Consider the following 14,603-nt stretch of genomic DNA (forward strand, 5'->3'; position numbering starts at 1 on the left):
TAAGTCCTTCAGAATTGTCCTGGATCATTGTATTGCTGAGAATAGTTAAGTCTTTCAGAGTCTATCATTGTACAATATTGCTGTTATTGTGCACAACGTTCTCCGGGTTCTGCTCATTTCACTCTGCATCAGGTCCCGAGGATCTTTCTAGCTCTTTCTGAAATCATCTTGCTTATCATTTCTTATAGCACAATAGTATTCTATCAGCAACATATATCAGTTTGCTCAGCCATTCCCCAGTTCATGGACATCCCCTCAATTTCCAATTCTTTGCCACCACCAAAAGACTTGCTAGAAATATTTTTGTACAAGTCGGTCCTTTTCCCTTTTCTATGATCTCTTTGGTATAAAAACCCAGTAGTAATATTACAGGATCAGAGAATATGCACAGTTTTATAGCCCTTTTGGCATAGTTCCAAATTGTCCTCCAGAATGGTTGGATCAGAAAAACAATCTACTTGTGAGAAGGGGAAGAGAACTAGCTACTACGCATGCCCAAGATATTGTGATAGAAGCTATAATGTAGTGGAATCAATCTACCTTGGTGGGAGGGATGGAGATACTACAAATGCAAAAAAAATCGGATCCAGAATAAGAAAAATGTACCCAAGGCTGAAAAGAGATATTACATATGAACAAGGAGGTCTGATCCAAGCTGGAATGCAATAGGAGCAACCCACACATGACAGATGGAATGGTTGTTATAACACATAAACAAGAAAGTGTGATCCAAGAGAGAATGTGATAGGAACGACCCAACTGGTGGAGAAGGGATAGGTCATACATGCACAAGGGCGTCTGATCCAAGAGAGAATGTAATAGGAGCAATCCACTTTGAGGAGTGGGTTAGGAGATATGGCACATGCACAGGGATGTGTGATCCAGGAAAGAATGCTCTCCCAACCTTGTGTTTGAGGTGGGGAGGGGAGCCGTATTAGCCAAGAATTCGGAAGTGGGATCCCTGAGAGAATATTTAGGAACAAGATCCTGGGGTTGGGGGTGAGGGATAGATATTCTAGATGTCCGTGAAATCGCCATCCAAGACATAATTTAATGGTAGAAAGTCTACCGAGTTGGAGGGAGGGAGAGTAACCATATGACAGCTAGAATTGGACAGGAACCACCTACTAGGGGCCAGGGAAGGGAGCTACATATGAAGTATGAAAGCAGTTCAAATGCCACAGGGATAGTCTACGGTCCCAGGGCTGAGGGCAATTCATGACCCATGTACTAGGGAGCGGGAATGAAAGGAAAATGGAACAAGAATGATCTACTCTGTGTGTTTGTAGAAGAAGAAGATGGGCTATTTTCACAAGCAAGTGAATCCAGAATAACCATTTACTCAATACGTGAGTGGGGCACTGGGGGGGGGGGAGGATCTGACACGGGAAAAGGGAAGTGTGATTTGAGATACAAGGAGGCAACAACATTCTACTAGGTGGGGGGTAGGGATGGGGGTAGGGGCCATATGACACCTGTACAAAGAAGTCTGATCCAAAATAGAATGTGACAGGAACATCTAGTAGGCAAGGGGTGGGGCAGACATGATAGGAGCCCAAAGAAATGTGATCCCAAATAGAGGGTGATGGGAACAATCAACTCTGTGTGTGTGTGTGTGTGTGTGTGTGTGTGTGTGTGTGGTGGGGGTCCAAGACACATGAAGAACAAAGAAGCCCAAGCTCGAGCTCTTCATAAAAGGAATAATCTGGGTGGAGAGGGGGAATGGGCTCATATGGCATGTACACGAGGAAGTTTGATTCTCGAAATGATGTGACAGGAGAAATGTAGGGGGTAGGAGGTGTGATCTCTGACTATGGAAGTGTGATTCAAGACAGAATGTGATAGAAACAATATATGGGGGAGCAGAGCTGGAGTTATTGCCCATTCATAAGGAAGTGAGTGCAAACAGAACGTGAAAGAAACAATCTACTGTGTGTGTGGTATGTGTGTGCATAAGCACACCCAAATGGGGATGTCTGATCCAACATAGAATGTGACGGGGGAAATCTACTGGGGCAGGGGGAGCTGAGGCACTTGCACGAGGAATTCGGATCCAAAATAGAATGTGCCTGGAAAAACTCCTGGGTGTGGGTAGATGTGACAGGTGCACGAGCAATTCTGATCCAAAATAGAGTGTGACAGGAGCATCTACTAGGTGGGAGTGGGGGGGAGGGGGGTGACATGTGCAAGTGATGTGTCTACAAGAAAGTGGGATCCAAGACAGAATGATTCAGGAAGAATCTCCTGGGTTTGTTCGTGGGGTGGGTGCAGAGACTGGCCATGTGCTCACATAAGCCGGATCCAAGAAACAATGGCAAAAGAACAGTCTCCTGGGTGGGCTCTGGGTATGTGTTGGGGGACAGCGATATGATATACTCAAAGAAATGCAACAGGAATACATTAGCTTGGAAAGGGGAGGACATACAACCCTTGTGCATTTGTATAAGGAAATCTGATCCAAGATAAAATGGGACAGGAATAATCTATTGGCTGGGGGATGGGGTGGGGAGAAGATGTGACATTTAGAATTTGACATGGACTATCTACTCGGGGGCCGAGGGGAATTTATGACACATGCACAAGGAAATATAATCCAAGCCAGAATGTGACGGGACAAATCTATTTGATATGGGAGGTGGGGTGGAACTACATATGGCCGGTGAACAAAGAAGTGATACCCAAGATGACCCAAGATGGAATGTGGTAGGCACAATCCACTGGTCTGGGGGGCAGGGAGAAATAAGATAGTTGTCGATGAAGGGGCTATGACACAAGCCATTGTGGTCAAGGACTGAATGTGATAGCAACAATCACGTTTCTTTGTAGGTTGAGGCAGGAGAGACACAACACAGACATGAGAAAAGTGATCCCAGATAGCCTGGAGAGGGAGAGAGGACACATTACTGGAACAATGGAGTCCAAGAGGGAATTGGAAAGGAACAAAGTATGGGGGGGGGATATCACAAAATCACAGGTCGGTCTGATCCAATATAGAATGGCATGGGAGGGTGGGGAGTGATAAGACTCAGGTGCGAGGTGATTGGATCCAAGAGAGAATATTACAGAATACCATACAGGGGCTATTCATAACAAAATGGGATCCAAGAGAGAATGGGTGGGAATAATATACTGGAAGGGAAAAGCTGAACCAGGAAATATATGTATTTTATGGACCATGCCATGATATTCAATAAAAGGCTACTGAATGAACAATTAATTTTCCTGGAGATTAACTTAACCCTTAAGAATGGGTAGGTCCAGAAGCAATCAAGAATTTCATTTTTAAAATGACAACAGTGTGAAAGCATACCAAAGTTTGTAGAATGCAATCAAAGCCATCCTTAGAGGAAAATTTGTATTTCTAAAAACTTGAATCAATGAAAGAGTAGATTAATGAATTGAGCATGTGACTAAAACAACAAAAACATCCTGAAAAACCAATAAATGAAAATTCACAATTAAACACCAAAATAGAAATCCTGCCACTCATGGAAGAGATTGACAAAAGTGAAAGCAAAACCAAGAAAACAAAAAACCCCATTAGTAATCCAAAATAAAACTAGGAGCTGTTCCAAAAAACTCCAATAAAATAGATAAACATTAGGCACCATGATTAACAGAAATAAAAAGTGGAAAAGGGTTCACAACTATTGATGAAGGAATAAGGGAAATTATTAGCAAATAGTCCCTCCAAATTTATGGCAAAAATGACAATCTAAATAAAATGCATGCATGTCTACAGAAATATTGTTTCGGAGAGGACCAGTGACATCACTTGATTCCTGCATGAAATGGATTTAAGGGAAGCAAAGATGCACAAAGTCATCAGTCTCACTCTCTCCCAGAGTCATCAAAGTCCAGTGGCAAGACAAAAGTCAAGGTGACTTGGGATAGCCCAGGATGCAGTGGATGATGCCTATCTCCTATGTCTGACCAAGTTCTAAATGCATCTCAGAGCCTCCTTGAGCCACCTTCATGGCTATTGGGATGAATTGTTCTCATCCACCCATTCCACTGGGAAAAGTCTTCACATGCTTGGGGCAGAAACCCCTCCCCCAACTCACCAACAGGTTTGAGGCCTGATGGTCCCACTCAAACTGGTTAAGCTTGTCTGCTGAGACAGTTTTTATCCCGGTGAAGCTGTGGCCCCTGCTACAACTTCTTGGAGACACAGGTGAGAGTTGGGTGACAGGTAGACAGACACCAAAGGTGGATGAGCCTTGGAACCCTGGAAAGAATTTGCCAAGCACTTGAACCAGAGGTGCTAGTCCTTCCTGAACACCCCCCCCCACAAAATAGAAGCTGTCTAGATAACAGAACAAGAAATCGAGTCACTTACCTTGTTAGTCATAGCAAAACCGGTCAGTTGAAGGCACACTTTTCTTCTCTGTGCCCCTATTTCTCCTTCTAGTTTCTTCTAGATATCTTTCAGTTGAATCTGCTTTTGCTATTTCCTTGTCTGAGAGTCCAGCTGCCACCCTTCCCTTTGTTATATTTGCTGAACCACAAAATCGATTTTGCTCCAGTCCTCTATATTAACTGTGCGCTTCTTGCTGTTTCAAGTAGGTATCTTAGAGGACCACTAGGAGGCGCTACATGATATAGAGCACCAGACCTGGAGTCAGGAAGGCCAGAGATGAAGTCCTGACTGAGACAATGACTAGCTATGAGACACTGGCTGAGTCACTTTATTGATCAATCGATACCCATTTATTAACTATGGGCTAGACGCTGTGCTAAGTGCTGGGGCTACAAGAAAGAAACAAAAGGCATTCCTTGCTTTCCAGGATGACATGGAATGGAGAATCAGGTCATGGGAATTGAGAAGACTGAGGCCTTGGGGTGTCGGGATATTTGAAGGAGTGTCAGTGTGTGTGTTGAAGTATCTTGGAACGAGAGAAGGAGTTGGAATGAAGAGAAAGTCTGAGCCAGGCACTGAACTCAATGAGGGAGGAAGGCAGCTCTCCTGGGGTTTGGCCGATAAGGGACACCAGGATATGGATTAGCTGATGAATTTAAAGACCATTAACTACAAAGAATATATTTCTGTGTAATGAACTTATGATTTAATGGAGGAGAGACAACATGCCAACAGATATTCACAAAGCAAGCTAACAACCTCTCTGCCTCAGTTTCCTCATCTAGAAAATGAGGATAACCTCCCAGGGTGGCTGTGAGGATAAAACGAGATTATACTGTAAAGGACTTTGCAAGCCTTAAAGCAATATGTAAATGTTATTATTATTATTACACATATTGCTATATTCTGCTTTATGACCGATCCATTCTTCTATTCTCTTCCCTTTATGGATATGCCAGGAACAATCTAGCTGGCAGAGCAGGGAGGGAGATCTCATAAGTGGACAAGGAAGTCTGATCCAAGATAGAATCTGGCAGGAAGAATCTGCCACTCCTGCCTGCATGAGATGGTCTTCATGGGTCTTGCTGGATACAACATCACCAACTATTCACCTTGTCACTTGTCTCCCTCAATAGATCTCTCCAGCCACAAGTACTAGACTCATTCATTCTTCAATGATTAGCATATCTCCACCCATAGTATATCCCCTTCCTGGTGATTTGAACCCCTTACTACCATTAAACCCCATTTCTCATCCCCACTTTCTACTATTTTCTCTGGAATGCCTGCAAAAGGACTAACAACCTGGCTTTCGTGTAAAATGTTTCCTTTACCCCTCCTTCCATCATCCAACTTTTACTGAGATCTGGCTCCTTCCTGATGACACTGTGTCCCTGACCCACCTTAACAGGAGAGGCTACACCTTCACATAAACCTCTCAACTCCCATTGTCATGGACGAATCCAGAGTACTCCTTGTTTCCTATGGCCATTTTCAGACTCCCCTTTTACCATCATTGCTCAGAAACAGAGAAACATCTTCCTTTGTAGTTAATGGTTCTTAAATGTGTCACCTATTCCTGATGGCTTTTATTGACCAAATCCCAGGACAGTTTCCTTCCTCCCTCAATGAGTTCAGTGTTTGGCTTAGTCTTTCTCTCCATTGCTCTCATTCTAAGGTACTTCAACATATATATTTTTAACTTTTTTTATTTAGAATATTTTTCTATGGTTACATGATTCATGATTCCCCACCCCCACTCTTCCCTCCCCCCGCTGAATCTGACAAGCAGTTCCACTGGGTTATATATGTATAATGTTCACAATCTACTTCCATGTTATTCATATCTATAGTAGAGCAATCCTTTTACATGAAAACCCCAATCCTATCCCCATCGCACTACGTGATCAATCACATATTTTCTAATGCATTTCTGTTTCCACAGTTCTTTCTCTGGATGTAAAGAGCATTCTTTCTCCCAAGTTCCTCTGGATTGTCTTGGGTCATTGCACTGTTGCTAGTAGAGAAGTTCATTACATTCAATTGTACCACAGTGTGTCAGTCTCCCTGTACAACATAGAAGCTCCTTTCGCTCTGCATCAATTCCTGGAGGTCTTTCTGGTTCACATGGAATCCCTCCAGTTCATTATTCCTTTGAGCACAATAGTATTCCATCACCAACAGATACCACAATGTGTTCAGTCATTCCCCAATCGAAGGACATCCCCTCATTTTCCAATTTTTTGCCACCACAAAGAATGCAGCTATGAATGTTCTTGTACAAGTCTTTTTTCCTTATTACCTCTTTGGGGTACAACCCCAGCAGTGCTATGGCTGGGTCAAAAGGTAGGCAGTCTTTTAGCACCCTTTGGGCATAGTTCCAAATTGCCCTCCAGAATGGTTGGATCAATTTGAATTCAGTAATACACCAGCAGTGTATTAGTGTCCCAATTTTGCCACATCGTCTCCAACATTTATTACTTTCTTTTGCTGCCATATTGGCCAGTCTGCTGGATGTGGGGTGGTACTTCAGAGTTGTTTTGATTTGCATTTCTTTAATCAGGAGGGATTTAGAACACTTTTTCATGTGCTTATTAATGGTTTTGATTTCATCGTTTTCAACATATATATTGATACTCTTTCAAATACCCTAACTATCCATGAGCACAATCTATTAAATTCTAATGACTTAATCCTTGATTCCATCTCATCATTCCCTTGATCTTGTGATCACTCACAAGTATTCCACTTCCATCTTCATGAATTCCTGAATTCCTTTTTAGTCAGGTCATAATCGTTTACCATTCCATCTTTCCTACCACCTTATGACTCAGAGGTCTTCGTCTTCGTTGTAAACAATTTAACATTATTAAATCCCTTATGAATTCTCTTTCCTTTGTATTGCTTTTCTTGAGGCTCATATTTGAAAGTCAGATTTTCTATTCAGCTCTGGTCTTTTCATCAGAAATGCTTTGAAAGTCCTTTATTTCATTGAATATCTGTTTCCCCCCATGGAGATTATATTCGGTTTTGATTCTTGATTGTAATCATAGCTCCTTTGCCCTCTGAGATTTTATCATTTCTTTCATGTAGAGGCTTCAAGATCTTGTGTTATCCTGACTGGTCCCATGATATTTGAATTCTTTCTTTTTGGCTACTTGCAATATTTCCCTCTATATCTGGGAGCTCTGCTTGTGAGTTTTCATTTTGGGATCTCTGCCAAGAGGTGATGAGAGGATTTCTTCCATTACTATTTTACCCTCTGGTTCTAGGATAGGGGCAGCTTTCCTTGATAATTTCTTGCAAGATGATCTCTAGGCTCTTTCTTTGATTGTGGCTTTCAGGAAGTCCCATAATCTTTAGATGATCTCTCTTGGATCTATTTTCTGGCCCAGTTGTTTTTCTAATTATTTTTAAACATTATTTTATTTGGTCATTTCCAAACATTATTCATTGGAAACAAAAATCATTTTCTTTTCCTCCCCCCTCACCTCTCCCATAGCCGGCGCATGATTCCACAAGTTATCACATGTGTTCTTGACTCGAACCCATTTCCCTGTTGTTGGTATTTGCATTAGAGTGTTCATTTAGAGTCTCTCCTCAGTCATATCCCCTCCACCCCTGTAGTCAAGCAGTTGCTTTTCTTTGGTGTTTTTACTCCCACAGTTTATCCTCTGCTTGTGGATAGTGTTTTTTAGATCCCTGCAGATTGTTCAGGGATATTGCGTTGCCACTAATGGAGAAGTCCATTACCTTCAATTGTATGTTTTTCTAATTATTAAGAGCATATCTCACACAATATATCACATAGCATCACATAAGACGGTATGTAATAATTGCACAAACACATGTCACACAGAGGCACTCATGCTCATATAACTGAGATACATAATATAGCAAAGGCACACACAATATAGCCAGGCACTGTGCTAAGCAAAATATGATCCCATTTAATCCTCTCAACAACCCTAAGGGGGGGGGGGGAAATACTGTTATTATCTCCATTTTACAGTTGAGGAAACTGAGGCCGAGAAAGGTGAAGTAACCTGCCCAGAAAGTTACATAGCTATTAAGTGTCTGAGGTTGGATTTGAACTCGGGCCTCTCCTTTCTCCAGGCCCAACACTCTGTCAACTGCTCCACCAAAGTCATATACAACACATTATATATTGAGGTTACATTCAAAGAACATACCATACATACCGAATCACCTGAGGATCAAGACATTTAGAAGAGCCTTTGAAGTCCTATATGTCTGTGGGAGTGTTCTTATTCTTAGAAAGTTTTCAAAGACCACCATAGATGCCACCTCCTCCAGGACGTTTTTCGGGTCTCTCAGTGTTAGCGTTCCTCCCTTCCTCCCTGCCACCTCCCAATTATTTGGCATTTACTCTAGACCCAGCAGTCTCCATGTGCCCAAGCAGAATGCAAGATCTCAGAGGCTGCCCAACCCGATACCTGGCATATAGTAAGTGCTCAATATTTGGCACCCTGAGTCACATCAAATTTTTCATAGATTTGTTCTGACTTCAATAGATTGCCTAGATCAGTGGTTTCAAACTTCAAATGAAATGCATAGTGCCTTAGAAAACCACAAATCGACACTATCTATGTTGTATTCTATTTTAATTTATTTAAAAACATTTCTCAGTTACATTTGAATCTGGTTCCTTGAATTTGGGGGATTCCACTGCCATATTGGGCAAGAAAGGCAATCGGCCATCTCCCCCTGTGTGGGGAGTGGTTTCCCCTATGTCAAATGGAGTGTCTTCATCAGAACGACTCTGCACAGCCCCTCCATGTTAGCCATTGTCTAGCAGTCCAGCTTTTCATAAAAATTGGCTGATGACTCATTAATGGGTAAGACTGCCAAGAATACAATCAGTATCCCATCTCCACTTGACAAACTCCAGTCATCCAACCAGCAACAACAAGATAGGAGGGTGTCTGCTTTCTTGTGCTCTCTGTATGCAAGAATCAGTGAGCCCTGAGCAGCGGCTTGGTGGTCAGTGAAGCAGAATGGGTACAGTGGAATTCCAAAGAGTTAACAATGGGAGATGATGACCCAAGAATAAATTGCCGCAGGAAAAGGTCTTATTGTTTCTCATGTTCGCATATTTGGAAAGTCCATTTTGCAGGTCGATGCTATGCACTGGGCACTGTGTACTGTGTATTGTACTCAGGAGAATTAGCTGTGGCCATGCTGTATTACCAACTAATTAGTACTCGGAATGGATGGATGAGATGTTCCAGTATAGGCTCACAGAACTTGCAGTGAGTGCGAAAACAGGAAACCAGGTAAAATTAATTTTCCTGAGGCTGGAGGCTTGCGGACAGACAGAGTAAAAGGCTAGCCAGTTAACCCAGGGGCTGTCAGTGATCTCTTAGCTTGATTCTGCACTTTCTGGATAGCTACCTGACCTCTTCATCTTCTGTAAATGATGGGAAGAAAGTTAAGCCAGAAATTCTACCAATCGGCAATGGCTGGACAGTTCCTCTTTAGAGACTACTTGGCTGGTGCTCCTACTCACTAGGGAGTATGGCCTACTAGATTTCTCAGGGATGGCTTTGTAGCTTCACAGATGGACCAGTTTTTCAACTCACTCTTGGTAGAAGAGCTGTAAGGGCTAAGCAGTTGGGATTGTGACTTGTCCAGGGTCACCTAGCTAGGAAGTGTCTCAGGTCAGATTTGACTCTGGACTCCAGGCAGGGCTCTCTATCCTCTGAGCTGCCTAGCTGCACCTCAACTCTTTGATAGCAAGGCTCCTCGCCTATCCTTTGCCAGAATTTCCCTCATCCACTACAATTACAGAAGACACCGTGGTAGACCTTGGGACACAAAACAAATACTGAAACAGGCGAGTGGTACGGCATTTATATTTCTTTAAATTCTGCTCTGAAATTCTGTAAATGTGCACTCTTTGATGCCTAGGTATTCACTTCATGTGTATTTCTCATGTCTCTCCCAAATAGATGAGAAGTTTCTTGAAGTCCAGAGTTCTATTCAACAGAAGCCAGTTGAAAAAATCTTGTAATTTTTTTTGGTAAAACCCTGAGTATTGAAGTTCAATAGTAGGGGCAGCTGATGGTACAGCAGATAGAGCACTGGGTCTGGAGTCAGAAAGACTTGAGTTCAAATTCAGCTTTAGATACTAGCTATGTGACCTTGGGTAACTCACTTAACCTGCTCAACAGTCTACAATGGTTTCCTTTTTGCGTGGCATTTAAGATCCTCCAGTGTGATACTACATAACCTTCTTCATACTCTGCCCCCATACTCCATTTACTCCAGCTGAATTAAAGTACTCTGTACCCCACTCTTTCCTTGTTCTAATTCCTGTTATCTTCTACTATTTGTTGAATTTCTAGGTGTCTTTCAAAGTCCAATTAAAATTTTAACTTCTCTAGAAAGACTTTGCCCCCTTGGACCTTGCACATTGATCTTGCTTCCACTTCTCGCATCTATGGATCTCATGTATATATCATAGTTACTTTTGCATGTTGTGTCTAAAGTCCATGAGAGAGGTGGCCAATTTTTCTACCTCTCCTGGCACCTCCAGCAATCTTCTAAATCAAGGAGATGTTTATTGGAATTTGGACTTTACTCCATAGGTTCAATGGGAAGCCATTGATGACTTTTAGTTTTTTTCTTTTTTTTAAAGTTTAATTAATTAATTAAAATATTTTTCTATGGTTACATGATCCATGTTCTTTTCTTCCCCTCACACCACTCCTGTAGCCGACATGCAATTCCACTGGGTTTTACATATGTCATTGATCAAGACTTATTTCCATATTATTGATAATAGTACCAGGGTGATCGCTTAGAGTCTCCATCCCCAATCATATCCCCATCAACCCATGTGATCAAGCAGTTGGTTTTCTTCTGTGTTTCTACTCCTACCATTCTTTCTCTGGATGTGGATGGTGTTCTTTCTCATAAGTGCCTCAGATTTGTCCTTAATCTGTGCATTGCTGCTGGTAGAGAAGTCCATTACATTCGATTGTACCACAGTGTATCAGTCTCTGTGTACAATGTTCTCCTGGTTCTGCTCCTCTCGCTCTGCATCACTTCCTGGAGGTTGTTCCAGTCTCCATGGAATCCCTCCAGTTTATTATTCCTTTTAGCACAATAGTATTCCATCACCAACATATACCACAATTTATTCAGCCATTCCCCAATCGAAGGGCATCCCCTCATTTTCCAATTTTTTGCCACCACAAAGAGCACAGCTATAAATATTTTTTTGTACATGACTTTTTCCTTATTATCTCTTTGGGGTATAAAACCAGCAGTGGTATGGCTGGATCAAAGGGCAGGGAGTCTTTTAAAGCCCTTTGGGCATATAAATGTTTCTTTTTTAAAAGTTTCTTAATATATTTTGTTTTAACATTAACTTAATTTCCAAAGATATCTTTTCCCTTCCCCTACCCAGAGAGATATACTTTAAAACAAAAAAGAAAACAGAAAGAAAAAAAAATTCAGCAAAACTGACAGAGAATTTAGCACTTCCAAAGCTGTGTGACCTTGGGCAAGTCACTTAAGCTCTCAGGCTCAGTTTCTTTATCTGTAAAAGGGGTATAATAATAGCACCTATGTGACAGAGTTGTTATGAGGATAAAATGAGGCAACATTTGTTAACCATGAAGATCTATATAAATGCTATTTATTGTTAGCTATAATTATATTATTAGTATTATATGTAATATACCATATCCTTAGGTCTCCACTTCTGAAAAGATAAGAAGAATTTATGAATCGCTTACTATATATGTCCAGGTATAGCCAGGTGACATAGTGGATAGCGTGCTGGGACTGAAGTCAGGAAGACTCATCTTCCCGAGTTCAAATCTTGACACTTACTAGCTGTGGGACCCTGGACAAATCACTTAGTCACTTAATCCTGTTTGCCTCAATGTCCTCATCTATAAATGAGCTGGAGAAGGAAATGGTAAACCACTCCAGTTTCTTTGCCAAGAAAACCACAAATGTGGTTATGAAGAGTCAGACAAGACTGAAATGACTGAACAAGAAAAACAACATACTCCCAGCACTGTGCTAAATGCCTGGGGTTTATTTTTTTGTTTGTTCCCCCCCTTCTTAATTACCCTTTGGTGATTCTCTTGAGTTCTGTGTTTGGGCATCAAATTTTCTTTTCAGGTCTGGTCTTTTCTTTACAAATGCTTGGAATTCTTCTATTTTATTGAATGACCATACTTTATCCTGTAAGAATATAGTCAGTTTTGCTGAGTAGTTGATTCTTGGTTGTAGACCTAATTCCCTTTCTTTCCAGAATGTCATATTCCATGCCTTTCAGTCCTTCAGTGTAGATGCAGCCAGATCTTGCGTTATCCTAACTATGGTACCATGGTATCTGAATGACTTCTTCTTAGCAGCTTGTAATATTTTTTCCTTGGTCTCGTAGTTCTTGAATTTGGCTATAATATTCCTTGGTGTTGTCATTTGTGGATTAAGTACAGGAGGTGATCTGTGGATTCTTTCAATCTCCACATTTCCCTCTTGCTCTAGAATGTTGGGGCAGTTTTCTTGTATAATTTCCTGTAGTATGATGTCCAAGATTTTCTTTTGTCATGGTCTTCTGGTAGATTAGTGATTTTTAAGTTGTCTCTCCTGGACCTGTTTTCTAGATCTTCTGTTTTGTGAGTGAGTGAGGTGTTTCATATTTTCCTTGATGTTTTCATTCTTTTGGTTTTGTTTTATAGTTTCCTGCTGCCTTGTGAAGTCTTTTGCTTCTAGTTGTTGGATTCTAGTTTTTAAAGACTGATTTTAATCCCTGGCTTTTTGGTCATCCTTCTCCTTCTGGTCTGATTTTCTTTGGATGTCATCTTTCATCTCCTTTGCCTCATTTTCAAGCTGATTAATTTTGGCTTTCAAGATACTATTTTCTGTTTCCAGATGTTTTATTTTGCTTTTTAATTTCCTTTCTCAGTTGTCTTCAACCTTTCTTAATTATTTTTTAAATTTTATTTTGAGTCCTTCCAAAGCCTGTGTCCAATTCGCCGGAGTTTCTGTGTTTTTGCTTTGTGTTCCTTGATCCTCCTCTGTTTTTTACCTGGATAAAAGTTGTTGATTGTAATTTCTTTTTTCTTTTTCTGTTTTTTACTCATATTTCCCCCCTTCTTTCCCCCTGAAGTTGTTTGTAGTCTTACTCCTCTCATTTTCTGCTGAATCTGTGAGTTTGGGCTGTTCTGCCCTGAAGGGGCTTCTTCTCTGTTCTACTGTTTGATCAGGTTAGTCAGATATTCCCCAGCTGACAGCAGAAGTTGAAAAGGAACTGGTCTTCCCACCCTGTTGTCAAGGTTTTTGCCTGTAGCTTGTTGCAGCTTTTGCCCTTGGAGCTTAGTCAGCAAGGCTCTTAGATCAGTCTGTGGGGAAGGGATGTTAGAGTTTGAGCTTCTCTGCCCACTGAAGGCTTCTTATCTGCCCTATTAATGAGATTGAGCCAGGGTGGAGTTGATCTGCAAAGCTGGCTGTGCCCTGAGGCCAAACCTGGGGGTGGGGTGCAAAATGGAGCATCTTGGCTGCAACAAGGCTGCCTACTCTGTGCTTCTCCACCTGTGTTCTACTCCCTGAGCCTGGCACAGGCTTTGTTGGCAAGGTACTCCCTCCAGACTAGTGCCCTTGCCCACCCAGAGTTTCCAGCCACCACTGGAGGCTCAGCACTGTAGGTGGGGGAGGGGTCCTGGGACCTTCCTTCTTCCTTCCCCTTAAACCCATGTGTTCTAGAGTTCAGGCTTTTGGGGGGTGTACCTTTTAAGTTGGGTCCAGGAGGAGGGTTCCCTAGTTCTGTCTTGTTGTTAGATTTGGTTTTCAGTCCTCTTGAAGCAATGTGTTTTTGGTAAGTGAGGAAGGGTTTATGGAGGTCTGAACTGATGCTGTCTCTAAGCCTCCATCTACCACTGATGACTTTTAAATGAGAGAGTCACATCCCCAGAGATGTCCATTGAGATTAAGATAGCTGAAATACATGGGGTTGAGGGAAAATCAGAAATGTTGAGCTATAAGGAGTTTTAGAGGCCATCTAACCCAATTCTCTCATTTTACAAATGAGGAAACCGAGGCCTGGACAAGTTAAGTGACTTACCTAAAGTCCTATAGGCATAACCTGGCAGAGGTGAGGTTTGAACTCAGGTTGTCTGAAGTCTTTCCAATGTACCATGCTGCTTCTGAGGCTGAAGCTGAAGCTGTAGACATGAGATTGCATTTTGTTGTTCAGTTGTGT

Source organism: Monodelphis domestica, chromosome X (assembly GCF_027887165.1).
Source record: "Monodelphis domestica isolate mMonDom1 chromosome X, mMonDom1.pri, whole genome shotgun sequence".
NCBI classification, from domain to species: domain Eukaryota; kingdom Metazoa; phylum Chordata; class Mammalia; order Didelphimorphia; family Didelphidae; genus Monodelphis; species Monodelphis domestica.